We start from the raw sequence: 26124 nt of genomic DNA on the forward strand, positions 1-26124 counted from the left end.
ACACACACACACACACACAAATAAAAGAGTCTGACACTCCTGTAAAGGTGATGGATCTATATTGAAAACACTGGAAGAACAACAAGGAGAAAGGAAAAATTAAGAAACCTCATATTGCTTGACTTCCCCACCTACAGTGTTGTGTGCCTATGAATCCCCTGATATTTTACTTGTTTCTATTTAATATGTAACTTCTGTATTTTCAATAACATACAAAAAAAAAAGAAATTTATTTTGAGGTTTATATATATGCTTCTGATTTTTTTTTAACTGAAGAATGTGACTTAAATTTCTGAACATATGAAGAGTGGAAATGCCTCAGCATTAGAAACACAATTGGAACAATTTTAAAGTTTATAATTTCCATAAAACATTTAGATACATATCAAATCTAAATGAGCGACTGATGAGAGAACTGTTTTTTTGTTTGGGTTGGGTTTTTTTTTGTTTGTTTGTGGGGGTTTTTTTGTTGTTGTTGGGGTTTTTTTGATTTTGGTTTTTTTTTTTTTTTTTTGTGACAGAAGAATTTCAAGATCCTTGTTCAACCATGACTCTCACTGAAATTTAGGAAAAAATTGTCTGAGCCAAGACAGCAGGATTCAGTCCCAGGGATTTTTCTGCAAGGCCTTAGGGCCAAATTCATTTTTGATTTAAATCAGACTAGTAGAACTGAAGTCAATAAAATGCCACTGATTTATATCAGCTCTTATTTATTGCTGTAGCACCCATGCTTACCTCCATGTCCCCACTGAAATCATTCTCCACCACTGATTAGGTGAATATATAAAAGCTGTCAGAGAGCACAAGCCAACTGGCATCTCTTTGCAAAACTCCAAATGTCAGGTTTCCCTCATTTGCAAAAAAGGTCCTGATCCTACTAATACTGGAGGAAATAAGAATTCCTACAATGCAGCCCCATGCTACTCTGTTGGGGTAAATGGGATAAAAATCAAGAACTGGAACACAGAGCTCCTGTGAGCATTACTGCTCCCGTTCATTTGAGATGTGGTATGCAGGGAAGTTTAGGGCTGGCTCTTTCTGGGTTATCTTACTGGTAACTTCAGTTCTGTTGAATAATGTGAAACCTCTTGGTGACATTTCTAGACAGATTCCCCTTTCATTTCCTAGTTTGCATTATTTTTTTTCTTTTTGTCATTGTTCATCAGAGATGTTCAAGACTCATTTTTATCAACCCCCCCTAATATTCTATTATTTATGCAAAATGACAAATCCTTTTGGTGTCTGAAGACAGAATGGGCAGATGCCTGGCTGTGTTCAAACAAGTGGTTTGCCAAAGAATAATGGGGCAACTGTGAAGTGGATCTCCTGATGGCCCTTTGGCTCAATTTTCAGAGTGACTTGATGTTCCCAATGTAGATTCCTTCTGGAAGAAAGCCAAGTGATGGCTCCATGCCACAAGCAATGCAGTCCAAGAGGCCCCACAGCTCACAGGGCTCCCTCAGTACATGCCTAATGCTTCTTTCTTCTGCAAAGCTTCAAAACACAAAACCTAGAGCCATTTATCACCAAGGATTAGATTCTCTCCTCTAGTGTAAACCCCTCAAGACATATATAACATCAGTGTATAACAGCTCTGCATGAGTTGTTTGGGTCAACTGACCCACTCGTCTGAAACTGAAATACTGCCAAGATAGATGTAACCACTCTCCAGAGAACTTTTAGGTTCCTTCTCCAGAATCTCCATTGAAACTCTAATTTAATTCACTATGCCCCTGCTAATGTTATAAAACAACAACAAAAAATCACTCTCAATCTACAAAGCCAGTATGGGAATATCAACCCAACTAGGCTGCTTTCTTTCATCATCCTAGTGGTTTGTAACAGGACAAAGATATAATTTTAATATGTTGATTATTTACCTTTTCCTCTGGCTTTGCTAATTTCAAAGGAACAAGAAACTCTAAAAGTATCGAGAAATTAAGGAGCTTTCTTTAAAACAAGAAGATCTTGTTTGTATTTATGCCAGTGCTGCACAAAAAAGTGCTCTCAACTATGCACCATATGATGTGCCATTTAGTTTCTTAGGCATTTACTACTTTAAATAAACAGATCACAGTCTGAGAAGTAAATCTACAACACTTTCCACATGAAAGTAGTCTAACTTACATGATAGAGTCATCTTTCACATGGACCGAAGTACAAACCCTTTGGTCTAAGTTTGTGAGGTATCAATCATCTTCTGAAAACTGCTTTTGTTTCACAGTATCCTGTTTTTACATGAGTAGATCCCATTGAAAGATGGACAGATGGTTTGAAAATAAATGAGTCAGTATGACTGTGAGAGAGATGACTGCTCTGGTGAGTAAGTGCTGTAAAACATGGGAGAAAAATGGAAGCCTGAGTTTAGAAAAGTCTTTCCCTTCTTTTTGTCCAACTAGTTTTACTTGAATCAAAACTACACTCCTGTAGGTGCATTTCAATATGTGGGGCTTGATTCTGATGAAGCAAATCAGCACAAGGATGACATAATTCAGCAGTTTGTCCAGGAACGATAGCCTGCCAGAATTTTGGACCTGACTGAATTTCCATTGAAGTTACACTGATTTCATTGACTTTGTCATTGATTTCAACTTGACTTGAATCAAGGCATTCATTACTGAGACGCTATTTAGTTAAGTTGCTGGGTATAGAAAATTTAGAGGTTAAGAAGCTTAAAGAATGCCATCTGAGCACAAGAGAGCTGGGCTGCTCTTTACTCTTATTCAGATACGTGTCTAGTCTTTTTAAAATACTTCACTGCTTGCCTTATTAATGTCTTGAGTCAGGGAGTATAATGTATTAAGATACATTGATTTAAAATTGTTGATTTGTTTCAATGTCCATATCTGTAATGCACTAGAGTAAAAAATGCACATACAGCTATGTGCTCTATCATCTATATTAAACTCTCTTTTTTATTATTTTTTATTATTATTCAGTATCTCTTGTAAATGTCAAAAGTTTACAGCTGTTATAGTCAACTTATGTACAGAAACTTCTGGCTGAAATTTTGTAGTTCAGTATTATTTACTTGAAATTGAAAGAAATATGTGTAATCCTAATTTAAAGATCAAATCTCTGAAACCTCATACCAGTGACTTTGTAGGTTGTGAGACTGCTTCTATGAAAGTTTTTCCCCAATAAATAATCCTGATAAAGAAAGGTTAATATGAAGAAGCTTAAATGAGGGCACTCATCCAGCTGTTCAAATAGGCATCATATTTTCAATAATAATAAACCCATATCTACCAACCTATACACCTATTTTCTAAAATACTTCAATTGCATAGTTCTCATTAAAGCAAACAGAACCTGTTCTGAGACACTTCTGAGACAATGTCAAATGAATTTCTCTCTACAAGTTCCTGTACTAATCTAGCAATCATTCCTCAAGGCTTTCTAGCTCTGCTGCCATATGGTTTTCTGTGGGGAGAACATTAGATTTGAATTTGGTTGTCAGCATTTGTTTTGTTCACAGGAGTATCCTTCACTGAAATAGAGAAGCACATACAGTCAATAGTCATGATGGCACTGTTACATTTTTCCTTACTGCATGGAGTTGACACCTTTGCCAAGTGACTCTGTGACAGGAGTTCCTTCATATAACTCATTTCTTTGCAGTTTATGTTGCATCTTTATTCTTCTCAAGTGGTGCCTGCATCATCACCTCCTCGAATCACCTTAGCTCTGTTAGATCCCTCTTGAATTCCTTCAAATTCTTCTTAAAATTCATAGAGCAAATCGCTGTGTATGACTTGGAAATGACTCTACGACTCTGCTGCCTGCAATGCATGGCAGCAATTATGTCATTCCAAACAGTGCGTGTAAGCTTCAATACTTAATGCACCAGTCCTCAAAAGCCATGTGGACAATGACTTGCATTTGAAGAGAAGGAATTAAAAGAGGCAAAACTATTGCAGAAGGGAGCCAGTCCACAGGAAAGGAGACAGATGTATTGAAAGAATGAATGAATACATCATTGTATTTATGAGCATTTGTCTGGTATGAGGAACTTCAGCTGTGAAAAAAGGGACTGCTCCTGAAAAGCCACAACAGGTGGGCTGCCTACACAGATCAAATTCACTTAAAACAGGGGGGGGGGAATGTCACCGAATGTCACTTCTTCTCTGCAGAAATCCAGCTGAGGGAGTACACTGCTCCATCTGGCAGAAAAGTAGTCAGATCTACAGAGGGAAAATTTTGACTGTGTTCACCTGGGAGAGGCTGAGACATACATCTAAGTATGAAAAGCCTTTCATGAGAAAGGTGAAATTTAATTTCTCTCTTCTCTTTTCTCTTTCCCATTTATTTTTTCTTACTTTTTCTCATGGGGGTGATTTTCTTCATCATTACTGGCTGGTCTGAAAGCAGTGAAATATTTAGAGCATTTCAGTTTTATCCCTAAGGGTCATGCCATCTGAAAAAGCACTTTATTATCATGATACGTAACTTTATTTTGTCATTTGTTTAGCCCTAATTGTTATATGCATCTTATTTAATTTTTTAATCCTTTCTTGTTATATGTTCTTGCACATGGTTGAGATGACCTAAATGCTCCCCATTTGTCATTTATTTCTACTCTGCAGCAGAATAAGGAGGACATCACATTCTCTCTAAGATGTCTTGATCATATTTTTTTTTCTTTGATGCATTCTGAGTGTGCCCTTTCCTTCGTCACATGAAGTGCTTCTTGCAGCAACTTTTAACAATTGTGATTGATTTCTTGGCTTTCCTTTTAACCACAGTCTAAAGCTTCTTCAGTTTTTCAACTGCCACCATCCCTCAGTTTCCATATCTTGACATTTTCTCTAAAAAATTTAAAATGGTTCCCAAGAGTCCATGGTTTGTTAATTCTTCTCAATGTATCTTTATATACTGTGCTTTACTTGCATGTAATAATAAAGCATTGAGACAGTAAACAAAAACGTAATTCAGAATTCTTCATCAATTTTAATTTAAATACTTTTGCCTTTCATATTGCTAGAGACAAATGCAATTACCATAAGCACAGAAAGCACATGCTTGGCTTCACCTGAAATAATACTGCTATGTTTCTTAGGTCTTCATTTTCTCAAGGAAAAGCTGGGGAAATCAGAGGCACTGGTCACCAAACTTTATGGTGTCACTGAGAGCACATTAATACTACATAATACATTCCTGTTTCTCACATACTATTATCATATGATATTGAGGATTTAAGACAGCTACCTAGGCATCTGCATTTATGGACTTTGTAAACACCTTGGTGTAAGCAGGTGGGACTGCCAGGTGTGCCATCCCTCCACAGGGAACCCTATCTCAGCAAGGCCTCTTGCCTCTCATTCTTTTCAGAAATTAAAATCCTTCAAGGTTTGACAGCATCCCTTTGCAAGATAGTCTTCTGTGCAGAGAAGGCTTCTCAATTTACAGTAGAAGTCCAACATCAGAGGAAATCAGAAAAACAAAGCTCTGCCCAAGACAGTTCTGTGCCCTATCAGCTTTGCATTTCAGTGGTGAACACAAAGGAGGAGCATTTGTGAACTGTTCCTTGTTCTTCTATTTCCAGCAGGGCAAAGCAGCCCATGTATCCAGTTTTGCCAGCATCAAGAATGTTAGTCATAGAAACAACTGTGGTATCATATGGAAAGTAGGAAGCAGTTGAGAACCTGGTGGCAAAGGTGAGAAGCCACACAACTTTCTCGTTAGCAATTCATGTGCCTGATAGGAACAATCTCTGGGAATTCTCACAAACAAGTCAAGTTTCCCCACAGTTTGTTTTTAAAGAAGGAATGGAATAAAAATAAGATGTTATTAAAACAGGAAATCTTATCTCATCTTAATCCTCTTTCTGAATCATTTCCCTGCAGTTTATTTGCCTTTTGTGATAGCTCACGTGAAACAGGATATTGATTTATTTAATTCACAACTAAAAAAGGCAATCTGAGGAGATGGAGAAAAAGAGAAGAAATTAAATACATAAGATAACCCAACCATGCGTTTTAGATGTATAATGTTAAGTTCAATGCCTGAGTGCTGGTGATCCTTCATACACTGGATTATAAAACTCCAGATTTCAATGAAGATTTTGGATAAGAATAATAGAGGAAATATTAGTTCCTGCCAGTAGTAGGAACGGACTGAGGGAGCAGAATGTCTCCAGTGAAAAGCTTCAGCTCCAGAAGAGATAATTAAAAGTGGTATTAGTTGACTGAAGGAAAACAGCTGGAACTCTGCCTGGTGTTTAGTTTGATTGAAACCCATAAAGGTGGGTTCATTTAACAAGATGAGAACTGTTATGAATGAGGTTAAAACTTTAAAAGATGGAGTGAAAGAGTTAACTGCAGTTGGCAGGGGTGTCTGATGCATGTGCAAATGGATCAATGTTCTTTCTTGTCTCCCTCCAATACCATGTAAATCTCAATAGCTCTTGGATGAATCAGCAGAAGATCTGACAAATCAGTTTCTCATTGACTTAGGATCTCCAGAACTTAGTTCTTTTTCCTTTAGTGTTACTCAATATGGCCTATTTGAAAATTCATTGTCAGTAAAATTCAATTCTTTTGGAGGTCTGAGCTTGATTTCAAAGCAAAACTGCTCATTTAAAACAAACGTTTGCACATTCACTTTTCAGCAATTGGTTGTGTCTAAACATGTGTAAACCCAACACCCAAAAATAGAGCTGAAACTTCCACTGGGTGTGCACATAGAAAGAAGTTCCTGAAGACACTACAATTTGATTACGTAAGAGAAGGTTAGTATAAAAGAGTATGATTTCTGTCAGAGTTACAAGGACATGTAGACCTAGAGATTAGGTGCACTGTTAATCACCACTTAAGAAATATCTAAAAAAGCTAAAAATCCCTCAGCACTAGCCTAGTTATTTCATCTGAGGGGTACATTTCATCTTCAGCCTTGATTTTTTTTTCAGTCCTTGACTCTGGAATGCCTCTGAAGCCAGGTAAATGAACAAAAACCAAGGGAAAAATAACATTGGTCATACTATTATTATCATTACTAGCATTAGCCTAATCACCACCTTTTAATCAGATGCAGTATCAGAGGTAGCCAAATTTAATAAAAGATTCAGTTCAAATTTTGCTTGAGCTCTAAGTACAGGTGGCCTGTTCCCTGCTTCACTGAAATTATTTCATAGGACTACAATATGTTTGACAGTTAATCTTCTAGCAAGACGGGTGAGGTGAAGGAAGAGTGACATCAGTAGTGTCCTGTCCTTGGTCAGACATGTTACATGCATTTTCAGTGTGTCTCATGAACATACAGTGTTCACCCCACCTTCTTCCACAAACCTGTTATCCTGCTCTGCTGCAGTGAAGGTGAAAAAGAACCTACATAACAAAAAAAAACAAACAAAAAACCAAAAAACCAAAAAACAAAAACCAAACAAAAACCAAACCAACCAAACAAAAAAAAAAAAACCCACAACCAAAAAACGCAAATTAAAACATTTTTTAAAAATCCTCTTGGAAGAGGAAGGAAGAAAGGGAGCAAGAAAAAAAGGGAGCAAGGGAGCAACTGTATCTGCATTCCCATGTAATCCCACCTACCTTGTGGAGACCACTGACCACTCTGTTGCAACTGCTTAATGTCATTATTGATATTATAACAATGTGGAAAAACAAGTAATTGGAAAGAGAATGTTTCAATCATCATTATTAGGGTTCTTGAGCTCAGCTCCAAACTGCAGGAAGTGTATTTAGTTTCTAGCACTGTCCATTTGAAAGCATCTATATTTGACTAATGCAAACTGCACAATCCATAAAATCACTTAAACCAGTTCTCATCAGCCTTAAACTGGTGGGATCCTGGGCCAAACCACTTATACAAAAATGTCAGCTTATTTTAAAACTGAGAAAAATCACAGAATTCAGAGAAATTTACTAATTTGCTCAGGAAAGCAAAAGTAGTCAGCTACTGAGCTATAGAAAAAAGGCAAAGTGGAGAGTTGTCAAATTCTTTTGCTACTGCTCTGTGCTTGATAGCCACGTGAGGCAAACTCACTGGCAGAAAAATGTGAAAAGAAAGTTTATGAAACATTCTTTTCCCAAGAAATCAAAACATATGTGTCTATTGAAGCCTATAGTTAGGTTTTCTAACTGTGTAAAACCTATCATTCATCAGCTTCCTTCATACCATGAAATTAAAACTGAATTAGAACTTTTTTAGAATATTCTGGCTTTGAATAGACATTATCTGATTAAAATGGAATCCCTAAATACTTAAAAAAGTTCTTGAGAATCCTCTCCAAAATTTATCTCTTATTTTCTGAAGGAAGCAGTAAGATGGGACTTTCTTTCTGCTTTCTGCCACCCAGTATCTCTGATCTCTGTGAACAGAGCTGGAGTTGCAGGCTCTCACAGAAAGAGATGACAAGTTCACCCTTCTCCAGCACTTGCTGCTCCATCCCCTTAAAGAGGAAGATGCTGATAAAATGGCCTGTTCTTTCCTCTCCTCAGTGGGAAAAATAAAATTAATTCTGTTGGGGAAAAGCTACAAAAATGTGAGCTCTAAACATGAATACTTAGAAAGAAGAGAGATTCCAAATTTGGTTCTCTAATTGTATGGACCATTGGGCAAATCTGGATTTAAGGCAATCTGGGGAAATGAAGGGGCTCCAGGTGACTCTGTCAACAGAGCTATTAATAAATAATGACTTCCTCAGACATGGAACACAGAAACAAGAACTGCCTGCTGCTCATCTGCACACTGCTGAGAGCAAAGCATATTTGCACAGATCTTTTTTTGGCACTTAGGAAGGGAAAAATTTGGGTTTCTGTTGAAAAATGAAATGCTTTCTTTCCAGATCAGCTGTTGATAGTACTCTGTTCCTAGCAATAAAGAGATTTTAAATATTGACAGTATTTCTTATGTTCTGCATGAGGAGTAAGTGGACACATTTCTTTATCTCCTTTTATCCTTTCCTATTTGAGGTTTGTTTTTTTTTTCTTCACAATGATTTTCTCTATTTAAAAAGCAGGGAAATTAATATTTCCTCAGTCGAAGCAATATACCTGCCCTTCTTTGGTTCACTTTTTCAAATTGTCTATTTAGTTTTCTCTCCTTGCTTTTGTAAATCCCTGTTTTGTTTAATCTGCAGTACACAGGAGGCTGGTAGGATTACAGGAGGAAAATGAGCTGCGTAATGCAACCTGAGGAGGGTGTGGCAAATGGGGACTTACTGGCAAATTGATCTGAAGAGATTATTCTAAAGTCATCTTTTCTAAAGCTCTATTTTAATGGGATTAGACAGATGCCTGATACATATTTGATTTCATCAACCTTTCAGAGACCCTTGCCTGCCTATGATATCTTTGTGCTGTAAAGACTGCTGCAGCTGTGATATTTGTTTTATTTCAGGGTAAATTCCATAGGAAAGTAGGATATTTTAAAGCTGCAGAAAGATGTCAAGAAATTGGAAAATACTGATCTTATAGATTTAAAAATATCCTCTTTCTTTTTTTTTCTTTCTTTTATTCATCATTGCAGCCTAGAGTTACAATATATAAGCAAGAGATAAACTTTCTCTTATATGTGAGACTGACATACTTTATCAGATTTTATGTTTGTTTCAAATCTACAGTAATCTCATGGACATAATTTTTCCATATATTTTAATTGGTTTAGATTTCTGGGTTGAGATCTTGACTCTGGTGAAGACAGAGGCAAAATTACAATCTCTTAAGTGTCCATCTTTCTAAGTATTTACCACTGACCTTACTCATACATTGTTTTCTTTATGAATCCCCCCCCTGACTTTACTCACATAGTGTTTTCTCAGTTTTCCTCATGCTTTGCATACAGCCAGAAGATGAAGTTCTGTGTCCTCCTGGATGGCTCTCCATGACCACAGTTTGTGGAGACATTCATGGCAATGCTTAGGACAAGGCAAGTTGGTGAAGCCCTGAAGTCGATGTTGCCTTCATTGTTTTTTCCACCTCCATTAGACTTAAATGCTTCTTTCTGCAACATGAAAATATTCTTAAAGTTGCCATTGATTTATATTAAAAACTAAGGAAGACTGTTAAGAGGATTTGAAGAAGGCTGCCTGACTCCACCCATTCAACCATGAAGATAACACATCCATCCAATCCAAGTGAGTTCAGCCCTGGCACCTTTTTAGACACCAGTGCTGTCCAGGTAGTGATTTTCCAAAGTGCTTCCCACTAAGAATATCTGTTCCACTGGGCTGGGGTTACCAAGCAGTAAGTCAAACAGACTGCAATTAGTTCTGTGTTAAACTTTCACTTACAGTTTTGGTGGATTTGGCCCCAGGGTTTGCAACCAGGTAAGGGTCTTGCACCCATTTCACAGAAAGAAAAGAATCCAGGAAACTGAGGAGAATTTTGATTTCTCTGTTTTCTCTAAATGTCTTTTATACTGTTTGGCTGAGCAATATGAGACTTTTGGGGATAGAAGTGTTTCACAAAGAATTATAATATTATTGTGCAAAAACAAAGACAAAAAAAGTCCATTTATTTATTTAAATTTCAGTCTTCCATGTTTTTACACAAGGCTGAGCTCAAGAGGCAAAACAAGTGGCTCATCCCAGAACAGTGCCCTTAATTAACTCCACAAATGAGACACAGGAGCCCTGGAAGCAGAGACAAAACAGAAGATAGGCTGAGGGGCGTTTTTAGTGTAATTAGTTATGCTTAATGTACTTTCTCATTTAGGGGGGGGTTCAGCTCTTCCAGTTCACCTTAAAAAGGTAATGGGGCTCTTTCTAAGCTGCCAGAAAAGATTTGACTCTAGTACTGAGGGGCCTCCGGTGCCAATATACTTGTATCATTAGAAGAGCCATTTCATTTTACTTGTAAGCCTAATGAAAGTACACTTAATTTGTAATTTTGTATAATTATAGATCTTGATGAGACAGATGAATGTGAATTCAGTATCAACTTGTGAGTTCATCATTCCTTGTATCATCCATTTCTCAATTATCTCTAATAGTTGTCTTCAAGAGATTTATATCTTGTAATTTTCCTGCTGACCCACGTAACATACCCTTGCAGAACTCTACCAGTGATTTGTCCTAAGGAGACCAATTTATGTCCCACACCAAGTTTCTGAAAGTTAGGCTTCTAAAATACTTCCAAACTATCTCCAGGGTAGATTCTGATTTCACAGGATATGCTGAGTTGGAAGGAACCCCCAAGAATCCCTGCACAGGACCATCCCCAAGGGTTGCACCATGTGCCTGAGAGCATTGCCCAAACACTTCTTAAACTCTGTCAGACCGATACTGTGACCATTTTCCTGGGAAGCCTCTTCCATTTCCTTCCAGTTCATGGTATTCCTTTTGCTTGCTTTCTACTTCCAGAACAGCAGCCAGATACTCCAACATTGGTGCCTTCTCATCTCAAATTTCCATTCCCTTCCCTCCTTTGAAACTTTGCTCCAGTACCTGTTAGATCTCAATAATTCAACTAGTTGTTTCTTCATATGCTTCTTTTATTATAGACATAAGACAATTTTCTAAATGTCCTGCAGGGTTTTCCAGCTCTGGGCTTTCTTTTTTTCAACTTTCCTCTTATGTCCTCACAGTCAGTTCAGTGGCAAAGTGACCTCCATCCTTGGCTCTGGGCTGTATATCACAGCTGCCTTCTGGGTCTCCCATTGCTCCTCTTACTCATAGTAATCTTTTCCTCACAGTCATGTTTTTTCCTTTTCTCTTTTTCTTTTTCTTTTTCTTTTTTTTTTCTTTTTCTTTTTCCTTTCTTCTGAACTTACTCCCATGGGCAAAGCTTACAAGAGAACTCTAAGGCCTAACAGTAAAAGCAAACATGAGTCCCCTTGGGGAAGGCCTGTGTGCTTCTCAGAATTTATTACTGGTTCTTCAGGGAACTACAGGTTTCTGAAAAAAAAATATGTTCTGGACAAAGATGAGAAGGTTCCCTTCCACAACTCCCCCATTAGGAAAGTGACAATCCAAATAATTCAGATATAAGTAAAATTTTTAAAAATCCCACATTTTTAATCTCCTTTTTATCCTTTACATGGTCATCTCCCAGTATTCAGGGCAAGGATTCATTTCCATTTGGGAGTATGGAAAAAGTAACCTCACATATTATGGTGGTTATTCTGTGCTCATTCATCTTACTGACTTTCATCTTGAAAGGCTTCAGGATTAACTGAGAACATTTTTTTTTATTATTTTTTTCATCCTAAGGTGATGGAGGCAGCAGCCTTAGCAGAAACAAATTCTTTTCCATCAGAAGAAGAGCTTATAACAGAGCTCTGTTTATCATCCTACAAAATAAGAAATACTGCAGCTGCTTGATCTGCCACTTTGAAATGATCACAACCACTTTATGCTTTGCCATTACAACACCCACTATTATTAGCTAGACCAGGAAAGTATTTCAGTGCTCTTATGATAAATATTTTGGTTATGAGGACTGTTAATTTTGCAGTATGCTGTAATTGACCTCCCTTAAACATCCATAAATTGTCAGGTACTCCAGGTACCAATCAACATCCCACCTGATTATAGAAATGCTTGGAAGTTTTTGTTTCCTCAATTTAATAAACAAAGTTCTATGAAACACCTGAATAAGCAGTGTTTAAAGATTTGCAGATTTAAACAGATTGGGAAGACATTAAATACATGTAAGACAGATTCCATCTGACAGTGCAAAAAAATACAGCTGACTTTCAATCACCTGCTGATCAATCCTTATTGTATTGCAAATGCTGAAGTAATTTCGTTCAGTTTTATGAGCAATAATCTGGTTACTCAACACTGCAAAGGACTGGGCAAAGAACAGGGAATAGTGCCTTTTACAGGCAGAACTGCTTAACAGGACTAGCCTTGCCCTGTCTTTCTCAGAGAAACGATGACTGATGTAAGAATAACCCCAGACCAAAGCCCACAGCATCACTCTGCACTTCCAGCAGCTCCCAGGAAATAAGGTTTACTATTCTACTTAAGAACGAGGCAGAATGATAGTTCTCAGACTCAAAGGATAAAAGGATTTCCCAAGGGCTCTCATAACTTGTCTTTATTGCTGAATGTGGTTCATATTTGGATGGTATTTAGAGAAAACTCTTATGTAAAGAAATTGTGAGTGCTGACTACCACTTATTGACCTGGTGAGATCTTGCCCTTGCCAACAAATATGAACTGGCAAGTGGATAAAGGCCTGTCATCACACTCTCACCTGTCACAGAAACTTGGTTTCGATGATTTCTATCTTCAGATGTTTTAATTTAAAAATGCCTGTAGTACAACAAGCAGAAATGAGGTGTAGTTTGGATAGATAGAAGTAGCAAGAGAAAGAGTATTGCTTAAAAAGAAATATGAATGGTTACATAAATGGAGAATTACCAGAAAAAAAATTACAGGGAAAGAGTATGAATTTTGAATGACATTTTCATTACAAAGTAGAATACAAATATCAATGTAATTTTTCTAAAAATGTATTTACTGCAGGGTTTCTAAGCTTACTAGTAATTCTAGGATATACCTGGCTGAAAACTTACCATGGAAACCATTTTCAAAGAGAAAAACTTGAGGCTGGGTCTGTGGCTACTACATTTCCACAGCCAAATCCAACTCACTGCATCCCGTACATCATCTGCTCCTTTTCTCTGTTACAATCCTGATGACTAAATAGAAGCAGAGAAGGAAAAAAAATCTCAAATAATTGTGAAAAGAGGTGGTATAATTCTAGGGAATTGCTCAGACACTAACAGCAGTACACAAGACTGGATTTGGAAGGTACATAAATCTCCGGCTTCTAAGTGATGTCTCCCTCCTGCAGTAAAAAAGCTATGTATTTGAAGAAATGAAATGAGAAGTGATGTTTTTCTTAAACTGAGAGAAGAACTACTCAACAAATAAGAAGATCAGCAGAACAAAGAGATTCCATGAATCACAATTTCCTCTGTTTTCTTTTCCTTTCACCATTTGTAGAATGAAAATACCAAGTGTGCAGATAGCTTACCCATGTAATGTTTCATTTCATAGGCTTTTTTTGAGAGAAGGCAATAGAGGGAAAATACAATAATCACATCTTGCCTGTCATATCATAACCATATTGTAACCTGGAAGATTTAGAAAGGGGAGTAAAAACTGAAATGTTTAGAAGATTGCAATGCATGGATGTGTATGCACAAAAGAAATCCTTGTCTAAGAAGTGATCTTTCTAACTTTACTTTTCTAAAACGCAATAGTGACAAGGAGATTTATATGTAAAGCAGAAACAATAATTCTCATCCCCACAATTGCCACAAGGTTTTACATCCATTTGCATAGCATGAATTTCTTCTGGATTTTCTGACCTCTCCATAGAGATCATCAGATGGATTTCCGTAATTTTACATGGCTTTCTTTTAGCCTTATATGCTGTGTTCTTGACAGTATTGGCACACAGTAGTGGCTTAGACTATAATAAGGTGTTAGTTTTTGCTTGCTTCCAGCCCTGCTGTAGTCACTGGTGTGGATAATTACTGTATTCCTTTCTCTCTCCACCTTTCCTTTTTCAACCCATTGTTCCAGCTTCTGGCAATGAAGGAAACACTCGGGATGCCAACATTACTCCTTTTGCTGTCACACTGCTCTGACTCTTTTTTCCAGAGGCTGCTTACTCTGTCTCTCAGCTGCCCAGGGAAGATGTTTGGGAGAAAAGTGAGGGATAGGGGAACCACAGAAAATCTCTTTGGAAAGGCAGAACTTTGTTAGCTCATTTGGCCTTATTCTGGGGAGAAGCCTCAGTGCTTCCAGTGCCTTGAGCTTCACACTGTCCTGTAACTTTATGCCTCAAACTTTACACCTTCCTCAGGTAAAGGCTGGGAAGATCATCTGAGTCGCCTCTAACTTAATTTCTTTAGTCAAGAATTTAGGAAATAAGAGAAAATCACCAACTGTTGTTTCCATCAGCAGACTCAGTTAATAAAGCCCATTGTGATATGATAACACTTTTTACTTTGAATCACATTCCTACTCCTTACTTTTTTTCTTCCTTATTTATATATTTCTTGGGGTTTTCTCTTTCAGTATGTTACCAGAAGGTGAAAAAACATTTAAAAGCACAGTATAAAAAAGATCAGATATGAAAGTCATGTCTGGGTTGAGATGTGACATCATTGCTCTCCTGAAGTCAGCTTAAGTCTGTCTTTCTCTGGAAACAGTGGGCTCTGGAAAAAGCCCTCAAGCCCAATATTACTTTTAACTTTTTTTAATCCCCACTTGCTTTAGTTCTGATCTGACAAACTGTTCTGCTGGTGCTGAACTCACTATTATTGAATGATTGATTGGCAGGCTTCTCTTGTCTGAGATACTGTGGCTGCTGCCAAGCCTGTGCTCCTTCAACTGAAAAAGGACCAATGAATTTAAAGATGCTTTGCTCTCCAAAGAGCCTCTTCATTATCCTCCAGCTCTTCTAACACTTCAGAAATACAAAGTCAAGTTTCCCCTCTGCCTTTTCACTATTTGGAATTATTGTTTTGTTGCATTTTGGTTGCACAAAGGATTGTAGTTCCAAAGGAGTAGAAATTCTGTTAAATGACAGACAGCTGTTAATCTACATCCCTGGGCACTGGTATAGAAGAGCTTAAAAGTGGTGAAGTTTGGGGTGGGAATGGGAGTGAAGCTGGGCTGAAGATAGACTTTTACACCCCAAATCCTCAATGAAACCTTGCCAGTGGCACTAAAGGAAAGTGTGATTTAGCCCATCTCAAATAAAGACTTCATTTACAACAATGGGATCTGAACTGAGCTTTGTCGTGGGCTTGGGCTAAAATCTTGTTCTACTTTCATGTCTTTTCTTCTACATTTCAATTAGCATAAACTATAATGATCCCAAAGACGTGAAAGAGGAAGATCGCCTATGGCACTACTTCCTTGCTTGTGGAAAAACTACTGAAATGGGTGCTTGAGATGACTGAATTCATAGATACTGCTTGGAAGAGCCACCCAAACTGACAGCTGCTGCATCTGTGCCAGAATGTTTAATAGATTTAGCTGTGAAGCACAAATGAAGCGGCAGCAACTGAGCTTTCCTGAATTCAATTTAAAGCAGCCCATTCTTTATGAACTAGACCATTTAGCTTCCATGTAGCCCCTCCAGAAGAAAAATTTGCTAAAAGAAATTTTTTTGTGCTGATAATAACAATTTATGACTAGCACCTTTCATTTCATAAGCTATCAGCAACTATTCAAAAGTATTTTAAGTAAATATATATTCCACTCATATGTATTCAAATTTTGCTAACACAGAGCTACTGTCACAGTGGTTAGTTCATCCATTACTTACATTAAGAAAAAAAAAATTATTCTTCAGCTTTAGCATAGCCTGTATTTAAGAATTTTTAAAAGTTTGGCAGATATTAACCCTTACAAAACTCTAGGTCTGGAAATTATTATAATTTTCCCTGTGAAGATTGTGGATGCTAAATATATTAAGTAATTTCTTCTAAAGTTTCTCACTGAAATATCTGACACTTTCTAGCTTACCATCCTTTCTCATAGCCATTACATTTTACTGATATTTCATGAAGCAACTAAAAACTGAAGTTAGAAAACACAAACCAACTTTGTTTATGTGTGGCAGAATGAAAGGAAAATCTGAGACAGACTACAATTAAGCTGGAGCCTGACAAGTGCCAAAGGATTGGTGCTCTTCTGTCCCATGGCAATACTTTTATTTTCAAATGTCTTGATCAGATACAGCACTGAGAAACAACACAGTATGTGTAGGCTGGTTAATTAGTTTGTTAGCAAGATTAATCATTACATCAGTGTGGCATCCTACCCTCCTGCTGATATTCACCCAAGAAAACTGACTAATTCAGTTAGAGGTGGATTTTCTTTTTCCATTAGGATACAGCTTTCACCTTTTACCTTATTCTTGCTAAGTTGTATTTTAGAGATCATTGGTGAAGAATGGAAAAGAATACACAATGTTAATTTATGTATTTAGCAGTGTTCATGATATTGTCTGGAGTCAGAAAAAGAGATAGGAACTGAAAGAAAGTTTTAAAAAGTGCTTTATGCTGCCATAGTTTTGATAACTGAAAAAAACCCACTCTTTTTCTTTCAAAGTTTTCCTTGAAACAACATGGTTGGAAATCTGTTTGCACTAACTTCAACTGCAGTTTATTTCTTGCTGCTCATAGTCTGATAAGCTGTCAAGCTAGGCCTTTTTAAATTCTTTCTTCCCATTTAATGGAAATACACAATTATTTTCTGTTTTAGTCTCCTCTGGCTTTAGTTCTCTGCCATCTTTGCACAGATACATCATCTCCTGATACCCCAAACAGACCTATGACAGGCTGAAAGAACTGCAGGCCCCTGCAATGAAGTTCACCAGTGTTATCAGACTATAAATCTATTTTTCTGTTTTATTTTTTTAAATATGTTTAAAGAGAATGACTGGATTCTCACCTAGCCCATTTCAATGTTGAGCTCTGAGGTCCTACAATCCTCTACAGTCTGTTCAGAAAAAAAACACACAGGCCCAAGAAACATGATTAGAATGTTCAACCACACAAAAGATTTTGATATAAATATTTTCAAAAGACCAGATCTAGAAGATTGAAAGAGAATAGGACATAACAGGAAAGTCTTACCCTCAAAATTATTTTTCAATAGAATAAAATTCTCTTTGAATTCCATGTTGGAACACTGAGGTGCTATGATAAATGGAGGACTCAATCCTGTTTCACCTGCAGGAAAGGGAAACAAATTCTTTTTAATGCACTTTATTAAAATGCTGATTTTGACTTTTTGCCCACGACAGGGCAATCTGTAAGAGAAAGTAATAAGGCAGGGAAGTTTGAATTTTAACATCTCTCTTCCTCCTCGTTCTTGCCTTCATGTTTTTGTCCCCTCCCTTGGGTAACAGAGAATTGGATGACTATGACTCAAGCACATACAAAATTAAAGGCTTGTATAAAATTAAAAAGCTTGCCCTTGCCTGCTTCTTTATTTACCTATCTAAGTATATACATAAAAATGTCAGTAGACCCAACACTAGGTTACCTGAGAGTATCAATGGTGACTATGTGACTTTTCCAGAAAAGTGACTTAAACTGATGATCTTAGGTCATTGTGCAGGCAATTGAATTTGAAAAATATTTCAAATTAAACTCATACCACTTGGTGTAATTTCATGATGTTTATTTCTTCTTAGTGGCTCATGCTTTGTCTTACAGGTATAACATCCTGCAGAAGTGGCCTCTAGTGGATTTAGAACAAAATGAAGCAAGCAATATCTTCCATATTGTATATTCACCAGGATATTTAAATTGAAGGAATTGATTTTTTCCAGTCAAGTGTCACACTAAAAACAAATCTAGGCAGACAGCTGATTTAAAACAAACAGCCAAATAAACCAACAAAAAAAGGGGAAAAAATAACCATGAAGGCTATGGGGAGAAGAAACTTCATTGACATTAATAATGTTCAATTTTCAGATCAGCACTGAGGGAATGGAGTCTTGTGTCAGCAATAAATGAAACAAAAGCATATGAAAGAGGAGCACCCCAGGACCTTACAGCTTGGCTTAGCCAGTAACTTGGTGCATGACCTTGGATAAATCACTTGTCTGATTACATCTGGGGAAATCAGCTGGAAAACAAGCATAAAGGCTGCCCTCTCTGACAAGCTGCTTTGAACAAACTGAAACGTGCTCCTGTGACATCCCTTATTGCCCTGCATTTCTTTGGATAGAGCACTGCCTAATGGGTACCTTGTGGTGGAAGGGATAGAGTAACCAAACATGAGAGATGCAAAATGCAGCTATATTCATTTACTGCATAAAAGGTTAGAGTTCCTGCTCATTTAAGTATAACACTGGTACACAGGATAAGAGAGCAAATGATTAGCATATTTTTTCCAACTTATTTACTTCAGATCTTAAAAAGTAGTAATTAGATTTAAGTGGTTGGTAAAAAGTTCAAAATTAATTTGAATTTTATCACAACATGTTCCTCCATGCTAAATGGTCTGTATGTGAATCAAAACCTTGGTCAGATGGACACAACTAATGAACATGAACCATCTGGCACATGAAGTCTTGTCTATGGTTTTACCCAATTCTACTCAATGCTATCCAAGTGCACACACATCACTGACCTTGCAGTCTTCATTACCCTTATTGTGAATGAAATACTTGTTTTAGAAAAGACTTGGCAAGTTGGAAGTAAAAAAAAAAAAGGAAAAATTGGGGCATATGCTAGGGGTAGCTAGTAGCTGCTAAAAGGTCTGGAAGGTTTGTTTTTTTCAAGTTTTGGAAAACTTGAAATAAAAGAATGTACCATTTATGTAGATGAGTGTAAGTGAGAGTTTAAAAAATCCACAATATACACCGTGTTCCTGGTGATTCCTTAAAGATAGCTGCTTTACTTTGTTGAGCTCTGCTTCTCAGAGCAAGTGTTTGTATGCAACTTGGCAGTTGCTAAGGTAACAATCATTTGGGGGAAACAGTAGAGTAAAGGAGACTTAGAAAACCTCCATAAAATTGACATGAAATGCCAATGGCTACTCTAGGCTTAAAGTAACTTTCTGCATGCTCATGAATACACATATCTAACACAAATGTTTCCATTTCCCAGGAATTATCCAGTTATGTTTCTGTTTAGAAGGTGAAAAGCAGTGCCACTGGTATTTGTTTAAAAAAGAAAAATATGAGTTAATGAAGGAGATGCAGTTTTCTCTAAAACCATCACCATTTGACACACAAAATATTTACACACCAATACTTGCATGCCACTATTTCTTCTCCAAAGGAACATAACCCAGCTCAGCTTCAGGGGCTGCTGAGGGACCTGTCACCTGTTGGTTCCACCCTCGAGCCTGCTTGTGCTCTGGGGCATAGAATGCACTAAGGGCCAGGACAGTGTTCTCTTCCTCCTCTGGCTCTTTCCATCACACCCTAAACATACCACTTTCATAACTAGCTTGGAATTTCTTATGCTGTCTGCTTGTTGTGATACCATGGGTTTCCCTAGACCAAGACAATTTCTAAGTGGATATTTGAGATAAGGCACATGGACTCACACTGCACCCCATATTGCCCTCCAAGCTTTAGTTCTAGGAAAAAAATATAGGCTGGTTTAACTAATGAAGATATTCTGCAGCTACTTCAGTTACTAAGAGGCAATAAAGTTTTCTCCTTCTATTTTAAGTAAATTTTTGACTGGAGGATGTTTCACTGCTGTCAAGAAATCATTCATTCACTAAGAAATCTTTTCTCTATATCTTTATATTCTGCCTTGCTTTTTTGAGACACGTAGTGGTTTTAGATGATGATAACTGGGAACTGAACATCTTTATTAAATCTATGAGTAAAACATAAAATGTTTTATAAAAAAAATAAAAAAGAGAGGAAACTCCTCTGCAGGAGTAGGTAACAATTTGTAACAGGCAACAACTCACCACAGTCAAAGCATTTGGGGTGGCTGTTCAGTGTGGGCTTCTTAAAGGCTCAGTAATCTTTTCCTGATAGAAAAGCAGAAAACAAGAGTGGTCACAGACCGAAGCACAGATGTTGGCAGCACTCAAACCAGGAAAAAGTCAAACAAAGCACTCCAAACCCACACAAATCTCTACCCACCATTTAAAAGTAAACATGTACAAAGGCCTAGATTTCTCTAACAAGTCACTCAAGCATTCAGTTTTGTGTCAATGGTCAAGAAAAAGCTAGGAATAGAAACCAGGGTGATTCTTTTAGCAAAGACCCACCACCCAGAGATGGAATCCAACATGTTGAGACAACTTGATGAGATGACTTAAGATAGGCAGGGTAAATTCAAGTAACAATATGAGTGCTTTCACCACCTCCCAGCCTTTAAGTTGCAATCTAGTCATAATTTTCACACTGGTGAAAGATCAATTATAGGAAAAGCAGAGGGAAAATGCAAGTCTTCAGGCTAAACACTTCCCAGATGTAAGATTGTACTTGTCCATAATAATAAGAATTACACTAGTTCAGATCTATTTTGTAAATGTCTACCTGTGTCTACCTTCAGGGTAGGGGGGAAAAAAAAAAGGAAGAAAAAAAAAGAAAGAAAAAAGAACCAGGCAACTTTGAGCATAGAAAGATGGTCATAGCTAAAAAAAGCCTTTCTGAATCCAACTTGTACCCTAAATATCCCAAGGGAATCAAGTTGTGTCTAGTGTTGTCTGTCTTGATTCCCTGGCTGCCTGTCTGCACTCTCAAATAGTGCTTTCTAAAATGTGAGCCCCACTGGCAGGCTCTGTCCGAGGCTGCCAGGGAACCAAGTGAGCAGCTCTGCTCTCTTTTCAGCAGAGACTTGTGCCCTGTGGCATGTGCCCAGTGCACGGGAGGAGATCATGGCAGGAAGGGAGAGGCAGCACCTGCTCTGTCCAGGGCAGGAGACAGCAACACTCCATTTTTGTTAGTGTTTCCTCCCTCTAGCATTCAGAGCACCAGCGATGTGGTTTCTAGAGAGAGACATTAACAGTCCCAGTTTTTAGGCACTCCAGCACATTGCCAGAGGGAAGAAGTTTTGACATGTAGCTGGGGAAGATCCTTGCTTTTTTCCCCAAGTTCATGGGTTTTGTCCTTGCAGGCTAAAAAGGTTTGGCTTTTCCTTGTGCTGACATGAATGCGAATGAGGCATCTGCCTCACGAAAACATAAGGACCATGTGTACAAATACCCCTTTCTTCTTCCACTGGCATTTCCCCTGCAGAGCCAGTTTTTGTCTTTACTGGTTCCCATGTTCAGTGTCCTCTGCAAGGCTTTTCCTATTAAGGAAAGAAAGTCCAGGGTACTGCATGAAACACTTGATTTCATACTTCACAGTGTATCTCTCTTAATGGGAATTTACAGCTGCTCCTCATAACAGGCACAAGGCAAAAAAAGTGCATATGTGAGTGCACACAGGGCAAAATACTCTAGTCTGTGACACACTGGTGAGTTTATGAGTTTATTTACTGCACAGTAAATCTCCAAACAGACAAAAGCTGCCATTCATTACTCCTGTTTTGTCTATAATTTTCTACATTACATTTTAATACCATTTTTGTCCATGAAAAGAGAATTTATGGGGGCCATTCAAATACTTTCTTACCATCAGCAGAGGGGAAAAGCTAGGACATAAGCCAGTGCTGCAGAAGAATTTCACTGCATGAATTTACATGTGTGCAAAAGAAATAAAAACACCTAGTTAAAAGTAGATGATATTCATTTTAAGTCAGCTGACTCTAAAATCTGCAAGACAGATCGTGTTGCAAGACAGCTTAATAGCCTGAGAAAGCTGACGGCAGCAGACAGACGTCACAACAAGCCTGGGACGCAAAGTCCTCACGATACCTTCGTTTCAGTCCCACTATGATGTACCCAGGCAGTTCTACACCCTCTTAATGATCTCTGACTCACTGTAATCAAATCCAAGTATCTCATTAAAACATCACTTGGAGAAGGCCAGTGTGTCTAAAACACCCTGCAAATGTGAATTTCTTTAGGCTAAATCAATGTGTTTCTGTGAAGTGTGTGCTGGCAGTCTCAGGGAGGACTTCTCAAAAGTTGCCTACCTCAGATAATTTTTTTCAAACTTAGAGCTACTACTTTGGCATGAGCAATAAATAGTTGAAAGAAGATTGTTAGAGCATAAGAGTGATTTCATTGTAATCTAAACATATGCCAATTTTTTTTTTAGAACAAATGGATGAATAGCAAGAAAAAAAGAGTCACACAGTGAAACAGTAATTTCATATTATTTACATAACTTACAGAACTTTTCCTGAGGTTTTGCAGGGGCATCTTACATGAAAAATCTACCAACTGTAATCTGTCTTACTTGAAATCTCTCTGTTGACTGAAACAGAATTTTTCTTCCATGAGACAAGCAAAAATGGTTGTCTTTCTGAAGGAAAAGTTACATTTGTCTCTTAGCCAGGAATAAGTAATATGAATGTTAGAACACCCAGAGTGTCAAGGGAAGCAAAGGGTTAGCTGCACTGAAGGGCCTCAGGGTTGCTGGGCATCCTGTCAGCAGAACTGGTTTTTATATCAACATTTGGCAGCTCACACTCTATTTGATGGTGAAAAAATGGACCCTTACCATACCTCTGGTAGGGACATAGTGCATAGAAAGAAATGGATGCTGTGCTAAATTCGACCTGAGCCTCTGGCAAGGAAGCCTGACCCTCTGGAAATTATTGAATTCACTAATGGGATCCTTCTCTGTGAGGAAGGAGATAAATATCCAGACCATTTATCACAATCAGATTATTAAACATTTAAAAGTGACGATACTCAGACTAATGCACATATCAGAACTGGCAGCCCAAAAGCGTATTAGCAGTGTGGATTGCACAGCCCTGAATCTGGAGGTGCTAATCACAGTGCTGGGCTGGGTGTCTGGTGAAAATGAACATCCATTGCCTGAGGCCTTGGTGCTGTAGTTTGACTGTTCAACACTACACTGGAGCAGTCAAACAGAAAAAGCAAACCAATATTCAGGAGAGCTCTGCGCAAAAGCTTAGATCCTTGAAACGCTCACTTTGTTGTGCTGCCATCCTTATTTTTAGCATATTTTGATAAAATAGGCTTTTTCTTTTTGTCTCAGCCCAGTGACAATTAAATAAATGCTTTGCTGGATCATGATGCATATTTTATGTGATGAACTGGTTCAAAGGAAAAACCTGTTTGAACTGCAGTAGGTAGATGGGCGTGGGGGGTGGAAGCCCTTACATAAATAACCACATCATTTTACGAATCATCACTTAGGGTTTTTCAACATCTCCTCAGATCTCTCTATTTCTTCTCTAGATGTCCATTCAGTTTGTTTTGTTAAACTGACATATGAACAAATCAATCTGTCTGTTACCCTGAACAGCTCAGCCCTTCGCATCTGTGTTCCTGAAAGCAAAAAAGAGGAGGAAGGAAAATAGATTCCTCACAAAGTGCAGAGAGAAGATTTGTTCTCTTTTCTGGCAATTCAGTTAAACCCTGAAAGGCAATTCATTAGGTTTTGATGTTGGATTTTGAACCAGAAAAGCTACTAATTGGAAGCACCAAATGCTGTATGATCATTTATGTGCCTTGACCTCAGAAGGGAAATCAGACATACCCTTAGAAAAAAATACAAGAAGACAAATTCATTGCACCTCTGAGGAAAGCCACCCACATTTTCTGTGGAGTTTTGCTGGGTAACTTAAAGGACAACAGCAGGCTGAAGGAGAACTGGAGTGTTTCTCACCCCTTCATGGCCCAAACCCCACAGAAGGGAGTGAATGTGACATGTTCTTACTAATTGTCTTCCCCTTGGCTTATCTTCATGATCAATGAGAGCAGATCCTGTCTAATTAACTACCTCTAACCCTGTGGCTACTGAATAAAAACAATCAGGAAAAAAAAAGTTACTCCAAGTAATGACCCAATTGCAGTTATGTCACTTTTATACCACTTCCCAGAGAAACGCGAGTTTTAACGTTTTCTGTGGTTGGCATTAGGGAGCACAGCAAGGAATCCCCACTGAGGACAGCAGCTCATGAGGGTGGAATAACTTTTCCTGAACAGCAGTGGCTTTTTTCCTGTACAGAAAATTTTGATGCCTGTTTATCATTATAAATATTTTCTGTGCATATTAATTATCAGTAGCCATGGCAGGTACGAGATGAAAATTTGTGTGAGAAAAATGCAATGGATTTCAACAATGATGTAAATAAGGCTTTGAAAGACTCAAAGACTTTAAGCATAGGATAAGCATTAGTCAGTTTGTTCTGGAAAATTTAGACCACCAAACTTTATACAGTGACTTCTGTAATGAGCCTAATAACATAAAGGTAAACTAAAGCATTTATTTTACAGAAAGGCCAATCTTACAGCTGAGGGAAAATTTACTGCACCACTTGGAAAATTCTGCAATTACAATTATCCTCATTATAAAAATGTGTTCCTCCTCATTATTTTAGGTGCTGTTGTTGAAAGCTTAATGGTTCACACTCATTTGTATGGGAAAGAATAAACAGTTTATTATGAGGCACAGAACTACAGTATAATGTTCTCAAAAATTAGTTCAATTTTAATAAGGCTGCAGAAAAAGTAAGTTATGTTTTCATTTTTGTTTTGGCTAGGTGCTGAAACACAGCTGTAAGGGCTGTTCCAACCCTTGCTGAATTCTCTCACAAAATTCCGCTGTCTCAGGAGACAATGATCAAATTTTCATTAAGACCTTTAAATCTTTCTGTTGAAATCCTTAGGCTATCAGCAGATCCAAAACAACCTACTTTTCAACCAAGGTATTTAACCTTGGAGGGCTTATTTGATATGAAACACAGCTGCTTTTCAGTTTCTAAGTTGACCAAAAACTATGCATTTGAAATCTGCCTTGGGCTTTTGAGTTCACATACAGAAGCACTTGAAAATGCAAGTATAGCTCAATGTTATTTTACTACAGGGTGGTGGCAGGAAAAGTTTATAACCCTGAGGGCAGCCCCTGTATTTCCACATAATTTCCATTCAGTTTTCACATGGGCCTTTATAAACTGTCAGTATTTACCTGGCAAGAACAATTTTCCACAATGCCAAAAATGAAAATGGAACTGTAACTTACAGTTGCAGCAAACCAAAATGGTTTTCATGACACTGGATTGAAAAAAAATTAAAAATAAAAAACAGATTGAGGCTAAGCCAACATTTTGTTTCAGTGCTACACTTCATATAAATAAATCTGTGCCAGAGGAATAAGATAGCTTAGCATCACTGGAAGCTGAACAGATGCTCATTTTTTTTGTGTAATGCTCAGTCCATCTCTGTGGTTTCCAAATTCCAAATTGATACTAAAACCTGGTACCAATAACTCCTCTTTGCTACTCTGAGTTGTAACACAGATGAAATCTGCTTTGACCTTCATGATCCCCATATATACGAGCAAAAATAAACAAACCACTGCTTATCTCCTTTTCTTACACTGAAGGAGAACAAGAAGGGCTCTTAAATGCTGTAGCCTTCTTTTGCTTGCACATATAGATACAGACACACATACACTCATGCCAGCCCTCACAGATTTTCTAGTGTCTTTCACAATAAGCCCCACCAGCTCAGAGAACAAACAGGCATATTTCCATTGCACAGGTGACATGCAAATTTGTTAACTGTGTAACTCATCTAGGCAGCAAGATGGACAGATGTTATTCCTTTCTTCAATTTTA

At 37.7% G+C, this 26124-nt stretch overlaps 1 long non-coding RNA gene across 1 annotated transcript; it reads right to left on the reverse strand.

Moving 5' to 3' along the window:
• Positions 1-17420: 17420 nt before the first annotated feature.
• LOC139675794 (uncharacterized) lies at positions 17421-20438 on the reverse strand. The gene is made up of 3 exons (XR_011698545.1): positions 20378-20438; positions 17569-17664; positions 17421-17431 (listed from the first exon to the last, which is right to left on the reverse strand). It is a non-coding gene; the product is annotated as an uncharacterized lncRNA (long non-coding RNA).
• Positions 20439-26124: the final 5686 nt, after the last annotated feature.

The sequence above is a fragment of the Pithys albifrons genome, chromosome 9 (assembly GCF_047495875.1).
Source record: "Pithys albifrons albifrons isolate INPA30051 chromosome 9, PitAlb_v1, whole genome shotgun sequence".
Lineage (NCBI taxonomy): Eukaryota > Metazoa > Chordata > Aves > Passeriformes > Thamnophilidae > Pithys > Pithys albifrons.